General features: G+C 38.5%; 1 long non-coding RNA gene across 1 annotated transcript; it reads right to left on the reverse strand.

Moving 5' to 3' along the window:
* Positions 1–3360: 3360 nt before the first annotated feature.
* Positions 3361–5194, reverse strand: LOC143441894 (uncharacterized). The gene is made up of 2 exons (XR_013109647.1): positions 5012–5194; positions 3361–3978 (listed from the first exon to the last, which is right to left on the reverse strand). It is a non-coding gene; the product is annotated as an uncharacterized LOC143441894 (long non-coding RNA).
* Between the last annotated feature and the right edge of the window lie 3763 nt (positions 5195–8957).

Genomic DNA, 8957 nt, shown 5'->3' on the forward strand with positions numbered 1-8957 from the left:
CAAGTGCAACTCCTGGTCATTTTCAGGGAACCCAGAGATTGACCTGGTTAGAGAGTCCATCAGTCTGGCCAGTGTTTCTGACAGGAGTCTGATATAGCTGTCTCCTGAGAGGCTCTACCAGATCCTGACAAATACAGAGGTGATGCTTGAAGTTAACCTTTAGATTGAGCATGAGTTCCACAATGGAGGAGTTAGAGAAAGGACTGAAGGAGCTAAAGGGGATTTCCACTCCATAGGAAGAACAGTATCAACCAACCAGTCCCTTCAGAGTTCCCAGGGACTAAACTACCAGCCAAGGAGTACACATGGAGGGGCCTACGTCTCCAGCTGCATATGTAGCAGAGGATGACCTTGTAGGGAATCAATGGGATGAGAGGCCCTTGGTCCTGTGAAGGTTCAGTACCCCAGTGTAGGGCAATTTGAAGGCAGGGAGGCAGGAGAAGGTGGGTGGGAAACACCCTCATAGGATTAGGAGAAGGGAGATCAGATAAGGGGGTTTCTGGCGTGGGGTGGGGGGTGGACCGGGAAAGGGGATATCATTTGAAATGTAAATAAAGAAAATATCCAATAAAAATCTGGCCAGTATTTAATTAATTGCTTTAATTTTGGTTTTAAATGTGGTAATGGTCTTATTCTCAATTGGTGGGACTAACACCTTGACTTAGACTTTTCTTCACTTAAGTTGTTTTCTCTTAAGTATTTGATGAAAACTAAAAGTAACTAATACAGTGCTTCTCCCGAGTAGGTTCTTGTGACTAGGATTGCATGTAAAAGAAGGCCTCAGGGCACCTTAGATGGATAGATGTAGGCCCTTTAGGTTAACATGACAGATGTTGACTTTGAGCTCTACCCTCAGCATAAAAGACAGGGTTTGAGCATTAGAAGAACTACCCCCTGCTCTGAATGGCTCCTGTAACACATGATGTCTACAATTCCTGCCCTATTACATGGTAGCAGATGGGTGGGTTGGGCAAAGCAGGTGCTCCAAACATCGAATAGGAAACAGAATGGAGGAGTAATTATTCCTACCATTGATTACATCATCTTCTCAATGCTGCCTGCCACTTACTCTCTTATTTGAATTTAGCATCCATAATTTTTCATCTTCCTTCTTCAGTGTTGCTTCATTATCACCAGGATATTAGGTTTGAATAAAGAAACACACATGCCTTTAGTGGTTCTCAACCTGTAGGTTGAAACCCTTTGGGGGTCTATTGACCCTTTCACAGGGATCACCTAAGACCATTGGGAAACAGAGACATTTACATTACAATTTATAATACTAACATGATTACAGTATGAAGTAGCAACAAAGACAATTTTAAGATTGTTGGTCACCACAACATGAGGGATTATGTTAAAGTGTCACAGCATTAGGAAGGTTGAGAATCACTGCATTACAGGTTTTTATGTATGTTCGATCTTGTACTCAGAGGAATCATCTATCTCTATACCTATCATCTAATTATATCTATCTATCTATCTATCTATCTATCTATCTATCTATCTATCCATCTATCTACCATCTATAAATATCTCTCTGTGTGTTTGTGTGTGTATGTATGTTTCTCAAATGTGGCATGTTCATTAGATATAAAGTATAGGGAACAGGAATCTCCAAATTCTTCCTTTTAAGATATCTTGAGTTGGAAAATTTTTCTACATGTCAGCTTTGCAGCTCTGGAGCCAGACATCCTCAGATACCACCCTAGTTCTAGTAGCACATATGTTAGTAAAGACTCCTTAGCTTTTCTCACTCAGATTCTTCAACTATAAAATATAAATTTTAATAGCCTTCATTCATGCATTTTCAGAGTATTAAGTTAGCTAGTTTAATACTGATCAAATGGTTTTATGCGCAGTTTTCCATATTGAAAAATATCATCATCATCATCACCATCATCATCACCACCATCATCACCATCATCATCACCATTATACTTAATCAGCCTAGAGGTGCATGTAGACCTTACCTTAATGCGCAAAATCTACTTTTCCACAGCAATATAGAATAATATCTCTTTTCCATATGGTTCAGACTACCCAGTGTCATGCCCCCATTTGTCAGAAATGCAACACCCCAAAGAGACCTGTCCTAGTGATGCCTAGCTGTCACTTGTTTCCTCCTTAGGTGGTTATAAAAGCAACTAGATAGGATAATAATGTCCTGCCACACTGAGGTGAGTCTACTCAAGAGCAGAGTTTACTGACTTGAGGTCATGTGGTCAAGACTTTTTCTGGATATGATGTCAAATAGAGGTCTATTCATCAACTAGACTTATATCTGGATTTTAAAAAGTTTTCAGTATATTAGAATTCGATAAACATTGATTGTCTTGTCTTGTCTCAACAATTTAACAGACTTGAATTTAAGGCAATAACAAGACAATGAACAAAATTATACCTTTCCAGATCTTTTTACATCAAAAAAAAAATGAAAATCACAGTCTATAGAGAGACTGAATTTTTGTTTAGTGGGGTGTTCCAGTCACTGCCAAAGCTATGCATTATGTCAGCTATTAGAAATTCTATGACAGTAATAAGGACCACAGTAGAGCAGAGTATATAATGCTAGAGAATATGTGACTGTACCTCGATGAGGATAATAACACCAGTAGGCAACAGGTGTGGTAGGCTGCTCTTTGCTCTATGTGGTTACTATACCCTATTACATGACTGGCCATCTGAACCACACTCCTAACACAAGCTTCAGATGCTCAGAGTATTATAGAATAAAAACTACCACCACTGACACATAGGTATGATGATGGTCAAAATAATAAAGAGTCTGGAGAACAGCAGCAGGGAAGACTTCACTGTTTTGTAATAAAGAAAATGAGTGACCCTTCTGTAGGTAGGGTTGGTATTCAGAATTATTTTCCACATGATTTCAGCATCCCAGAGCCCAGAACAGGAGGAGAAAAGATCAACCAGTCTTCTTTCCCAACTGCTTGTCTGAGGTCCTCATGGCAAAGGTAGGCAGCAGCCCCAGACTGTTGGCTACCAACACAGCTGCTGCCACCTCTGCTGCTACAGCAGCCACTGCTGCCATCACTACTACAACATTCACAGTTGTAACTATGGCATTGGACATAACAGAGTAAAAGATATAAGCCCAGAAAAAAAAACAGATGTGTACCCATAAAGGAACAGTAACACCAATGGGCAACATACGGGATAGACTGACCCTTACTGTATGCAGTAAAGGTGAGCATGGAGCCACTGTCCACACCCTGTGAGTTAAACTGCTACTGTTCCCCACAGCCCCAGGCTTCTGAGTCATCTTTGAAACAAGTGAGCCTTGATTGGCAAAGCCGATCTTTAAGATGCTTATAGTCAAATGATCAAGAGTCTAGAGAACATTGTTATTTAAGCAATTTTTATTTTGTCTCTAAGAAGATAGAGCCTTCTTTGAAGGGGACATTTAAAACATCTCACAAGATTACAGTATCTTAGAGCCTAGGACACAGAGGGCAGCAGGAGAGAAGAACAGGCCAGGGAAGTTCTTCTGAACATGGCTTCATCCTGAGTGGCTTGTCTAAAGTGTTAGTTGTTCAGGTCAGCAGCAATCTCCAGACTGCTGGCTACTGCCACAGCAGCCACTGCTGCCACCACTGCTGCCACAGCAGCCACCGCTGCCACCACTGCTGCCACCACTGCTACAGCATCCAGAGCTGTGGCGATGGCGACGGAGAGATCTGCGGGGTCTGTGGTGGCTCAGGCAGCAGCCTCCACCCCCAGAGCTGCAGCAGCCACCAGAGCTGCAGCAGCCACCAGAGCTGGAGCCACAGCAGCCCCCAGAACCCAGACTACAGCAGGAAGACACAGGGGGGCACTTGGGAGGACATTTAGGGGGACATTTGGGAGGGCACTTTGGGGTCTGGCACTTGGGAGGGCACTTGGGGGTGCACTTGGGCGGGGGCTGGCACTGCTGCTGGTTCTGCTGGCAGGACATTTCAGCTGGTGAGTGCTCTGGGTCTATGGAAGAATCACAATGCAAGTTAGAGCCAGGATCCTGGGGCCATTCTATCCACCTCTAAACATCACTGATAGTCATAGAAAGTCCATATTCTGTAGTTTTATTTTTAACAAACCCCAAAGCCTTCTGCCATACTGGCCTGCAGAGTCAAGTTATCTTGCAAACTTTGACAGGAAAAAATAGGTTCTTACTCTTTTAAAAAATACATTCTCCTGTAAATCGAGAGATTTCATAGTCTAGAGGCATATTCAGAATAACTTCCTCCTATACTTAATTTCTCTGAATTACATTGTTTAGAATGCCACCGTGCCTGATCTACAGCTACTGTGTATCATATGGTGATTCTTATGAGAGTTCTGTGGATCCCTGAAGCTTCCCAAAGTGATGAGGATAATGGCATAAGAGAAGGAAATAAAGATTATTGATCAATATTCCAACTCCATTTCATAAAAGACCTAACTTATCCATCCCCAAAGCCATGAACAGGTCTTGTTCCTCATTTCAGGCAAGTCTGAACTTATGTCAACACCCCATGTTGACTGGTGTTTGACATAATAATTCTTGTGTTTGGTGTCTTAAAATTCTGAGCAGCCTGCGATCAAATTCCAGATCTATGGCTCTGTGTTTTCCAAGCCCAAATATCCCTTGGTGCCCTGCCCTCACTGTTAGTCTTGCTTTCCAGGCTGCCCCAGGGAGACGTAATAAGAGGGTGCTACCCCTCCTGAAGCCTATCAAGGTCTACAGCTTTCCGTATTTCAGGTTTCCATCCTGAGCACCCACTCAATCGGAGGGCAGAATATCCACTTCGGATTCTTAAGTCAGAGGCACTCAATTCCCTCTAATACCACCCAGGAATTTTAGCTTCCCTTTGACTCTACCACTCTGACCCAGCCTTCATTGTCTCCTGTTGCTCTCTGCTCTGCTAACATGGCTCTGAACTCTGTGGCTTTACCTAGCTCTTTTCCACTTGTCACCTCTCCTCTTAGCTTCTCTGTAGTATAGGCTGTGTTCCCAATCCCAATGAACACTTACCAAGAATACAGGTACACAAGATCTGTGGACACCTCAGAAGGTGAGTGAATGGGGGTGCTCTGTCCCTCAGCCGTTTTATTCTGATTCTGGGCTCTGCCCAAATCTGTGAGACAGTGGTTGGGCATGAGAGGCCCTGCCTACACTCACATGATCCTCTGATTAGTGATGAGCAAATAGCTGTTCCTCACCAGTCTTCCTCTGTGGAGCTCAAGGATGTTGCATCCAGCTTGGATTATGATGTAGACACGAGATGAGGAAATGCATTCCTGTCGACCTTAATCTTACATACCTGAAGGATCCATAATAGTTCTTATTGTTCAGCTGATCACTTTGATGCTCTTTCTGAAATGATCTGGGTTTAAGGTACAAAACTGTAGTTTTGTGTTTGACTTTTTCCATCCTGCCCATTATTTTCTATTTACATTATATTTTTATGTTGAGAGTAGTTTTATCTCTTCTCCTTATTTCATCCTACCACTATCATTAGTTCCATTTGTTCCTATAGACAGTTTCACTTTGAATTTCATGTCGTATATACGTATAAAACTTTATTTGTCTATATCAAATTGAGGAATGAAAACATGAGAGAATATACATACTTTTCTTTCTGCAACTGCCTTAATTTACCTAATAAAATTATCTTAAGTTTTTTCTATCTCTCTGAAAATAACTTGCTTCTTTGGGAGAAAAAATCCTCAATATACACCATATTTTCTTAATCCATTCCTCTACTTTTAGATATGTAGTTTTCAGACATGAAAATGACTTTGGGCTAGGACAGCGAAGTAGGCCCAGATATTTTGGTCATCTTGATAAGCCCTTAGAAATAGTGATCATGGGAATGATCACAGAACTTTGTTTATTGCTTTGTTCTTTGACTATTTGTGTTTATTGCCTTGCTTGTTCCTTGACTATTTGCATCTATTGTATCGCTAGTTCCTTAACCTAGAACTGACCTTAATACTTGCATGTAATTAAAATGGTATAAAAGCAAAAAGGAGGAGAGAAGATAGGATAGGGGGTTTCTGAGGTAGAGGAAATGGGGAAAGGGGATGGCATCTGAAATGAAAATAAAGAAAATATCCAATAAAAATAGATATGTAGTTTTTTCTGCAATTTATCTATGGTGAAGACCCATGACAGTGATTTACAAGTATCTGTGCTATGTTGGCTTGGTGTTCTTTGAGTAAACGTCCACAGGTATACAGCTAGATATAATAGATCCCTTTTTCATAATTACTTGTATTACCTCTGGGGTAAAATAGAATCTCAGTGTAGTTTGGATTTGTATTTGTGTTTTTTCTATGACTATTAAATTTGATTCTTTTCAATTGTTTGGAAACCATTTGTATTTCCATTTCTGAGAAATGTCTATTAATTTCACCAGCCCATTTATTGAGTTAGCTTAGTTCTTTGTACATCATAGATATCAATCCTCTGTCAGATACATAGTTAGCCAAATTTTTCACTCATTCTAATACTTTATTCCACTGTTTCCTTTTATGTATAAAAGCTTTTTAATTTCATAAGGTCTCATTTGTCCCTTATTAGATTTATTTCTTGAGCAACTGATTTTCATTCAGGAAGCCCTTGCCTATGCTAAAATATTGAAGTATTTCCCCTACATTTTCAGATCTTATTTTAAGGACTTGGTTATACCTGAAGTTGATTTTTTTGCAGGGTGGGAAATGAGAATCTAGTTAAATTCTTTGTATGTTATTATACTGTTTTCTCAGAAGAAATTGGCTTTTCTCCTGCATACATTTTTGGCATCTTTGTAAAAGACCAGGTAGTTCTTGCTGCATGACTTTGTATCTGGTTCTCTATTTCATTCCACTGATCTATATGTCCTTATGTCAGTACTATGAAGTTTTGTTACTATGGTCCTATAATGTAAATTGAAATATCACCATACTTGATAATTCCTGCATTTTTGTGCTATAATAATCTTGAGCTATTTGTGATCTTTTATATTTAAAACAAATTTTAAGGTGCTTTTGCTATTTCTATGAAACATGGCATTAAAAATATAATGGATATTGTGTTGAATCTACTGATTGTCTTTAATAACTAATTTTTACAGTATTAATTCTTCTAATCCACGATATGAGAGGCTTTTCCATCTTTATGTGTATTCTTCAATTTATTTATTCAAACTTTTAAAAGTTCTTATTGTGGAAGTCTTTTAATTCCTTGATTACATGTATTTCACAATAAGTTTTAAGAACTGTGAATGGAATTTTTTCCTTAATTTCTTCCTTAATGTGGTTGTTACTGCTAAATAAGAAGGCTACTGATTTGTTAATGTGAATTTCGTAACTGGACATATTTCATAAAGTGTTTATCAAATCTAAAAAGTTCCTGGTGAAATTTTTAGGGTCTCATGGATAGAATCCTTTTGTCCACAAATAAAGATGCTTTGATTTATTTTTTATTTGTACCCCTCTTCTTTATTTCTTGTGTCTTACTCTTGTAGCTAAGAGTTCAAGCACTATATTGGATAAAAGAAGGAAAATAAGGTGCTATTATTTTTGTGATTTTTACTATAAATGCTTTAAGAATTTTATTTGGGGTATAGTTTTGTCATATATTCCCTTTATTGTATTGAGGTCACTTTTCTCTATTCCTAGACTTTTCAGGTCTTATAGTGAATGATTGCTGAATTCATTCAGAACCTTTTTCTGTGCCTATAAGATAATTGAGTAATTTCTGTCCTTGAGTTCTTTTATGTGGTCTATTTTATATATATATATATATATATATATATATATATATATATATATATATACATATAAATATATGTCCATATATATGTATATATATACATATATATGTGTGTGTATGTATATATATGTGTGTGTGTGTGCATGTGTGTGTGTGTGTGTATGTCTGTGTGTGTCTGTGTATGCAGATATGGGGGGAAGCTTTACTAATTATCTTACCTAGTCTTTTCTGTTAAATGTTCTACATGCCCTTTGTACATGGATCATTACACTGACTTTTTTTTCTATATTACTGACATGAAATTATAATAAGTTCCTTGAAAACCTTCCCTGGGTTTTGTATTCCTTTACCTGTGCCAGCACTTTGGATACTATATGATCTTACGTCTTCTCACTAATGGTATCAGTGAATTTCAGTTTAGAAAAAGCTATTCCTTATGACATTGATCACCCTTTAACTAGCTGCCCACTGAAATATGCATGGTGTGGTATGTGAGACCACATGACTTGAAAGATCTCCCACTGTCTCACCCAATAAGAACTTCTTGGTCTTCCTCAGGTTGTTCCAAAGGTCTTAGTAATAGGGAGAGATCAGGAACTGATTCCTGAGTTTTCACACTGACAGCTTTGCTTAGCTCATCTTCTGACTTCCAGAATGATGAGGTTAAGATGTCATCTGGTCCATGTCATTGCTTCTGTGCTGGAGAGCACCTATGTCATCAATTGACATATGCAGTCTTTCATGGAGAAGACTGAAATTTAGCCTCTGACTGTGAGCTCTGCAGGCTTAAATGTCAGCTTAGTGTAGCCATCTTGACTAACCAACCATTGTTTGGCTTCCATTTGTCATGCTGCCTCTCTATTAGCATGACTAATTTTCTTCATCTTGTGAATTGTGAAAACACTGCTGACTTATAACTAGAAGTAATTCAAATGCATAGTGGGCTTTTTTTCTGTGCTCCCAAGCTAGTATTAAGTAAATAAGTCATTTCTCTTTTTGTTTTTCTCATTTTAACCCCTTTGAACAGTAATAAACAATGATGCCATGACCTCAGAGTCTAAAAGAAGGTTTAATTTCTACTTATATAGCATTGCTTAATATTATATTATTTGATTGCTCCTGATGCTATCTTTTATATTTATTGGTACAACACACCAATAAATAGCTTTTTTCTCTGTTTTATTGATATGGCATGGATTCATCCTCAGGTTATTTAAACAAT

Source organism: Arvicanthis niloticus, chromosome 4, assembly GCF_011762505.2.
Source record: "Arvicanthis niloticus isolate mArvNil1 chromosome 4, mArvNil1.pat.X, whole genome shotgun sequence".
NCBI lineage: Eukaryota > Metazoa > Chordata > Mammalia > Rodentia > Muridae > Arvicanthis > Arvicanthis niloticus.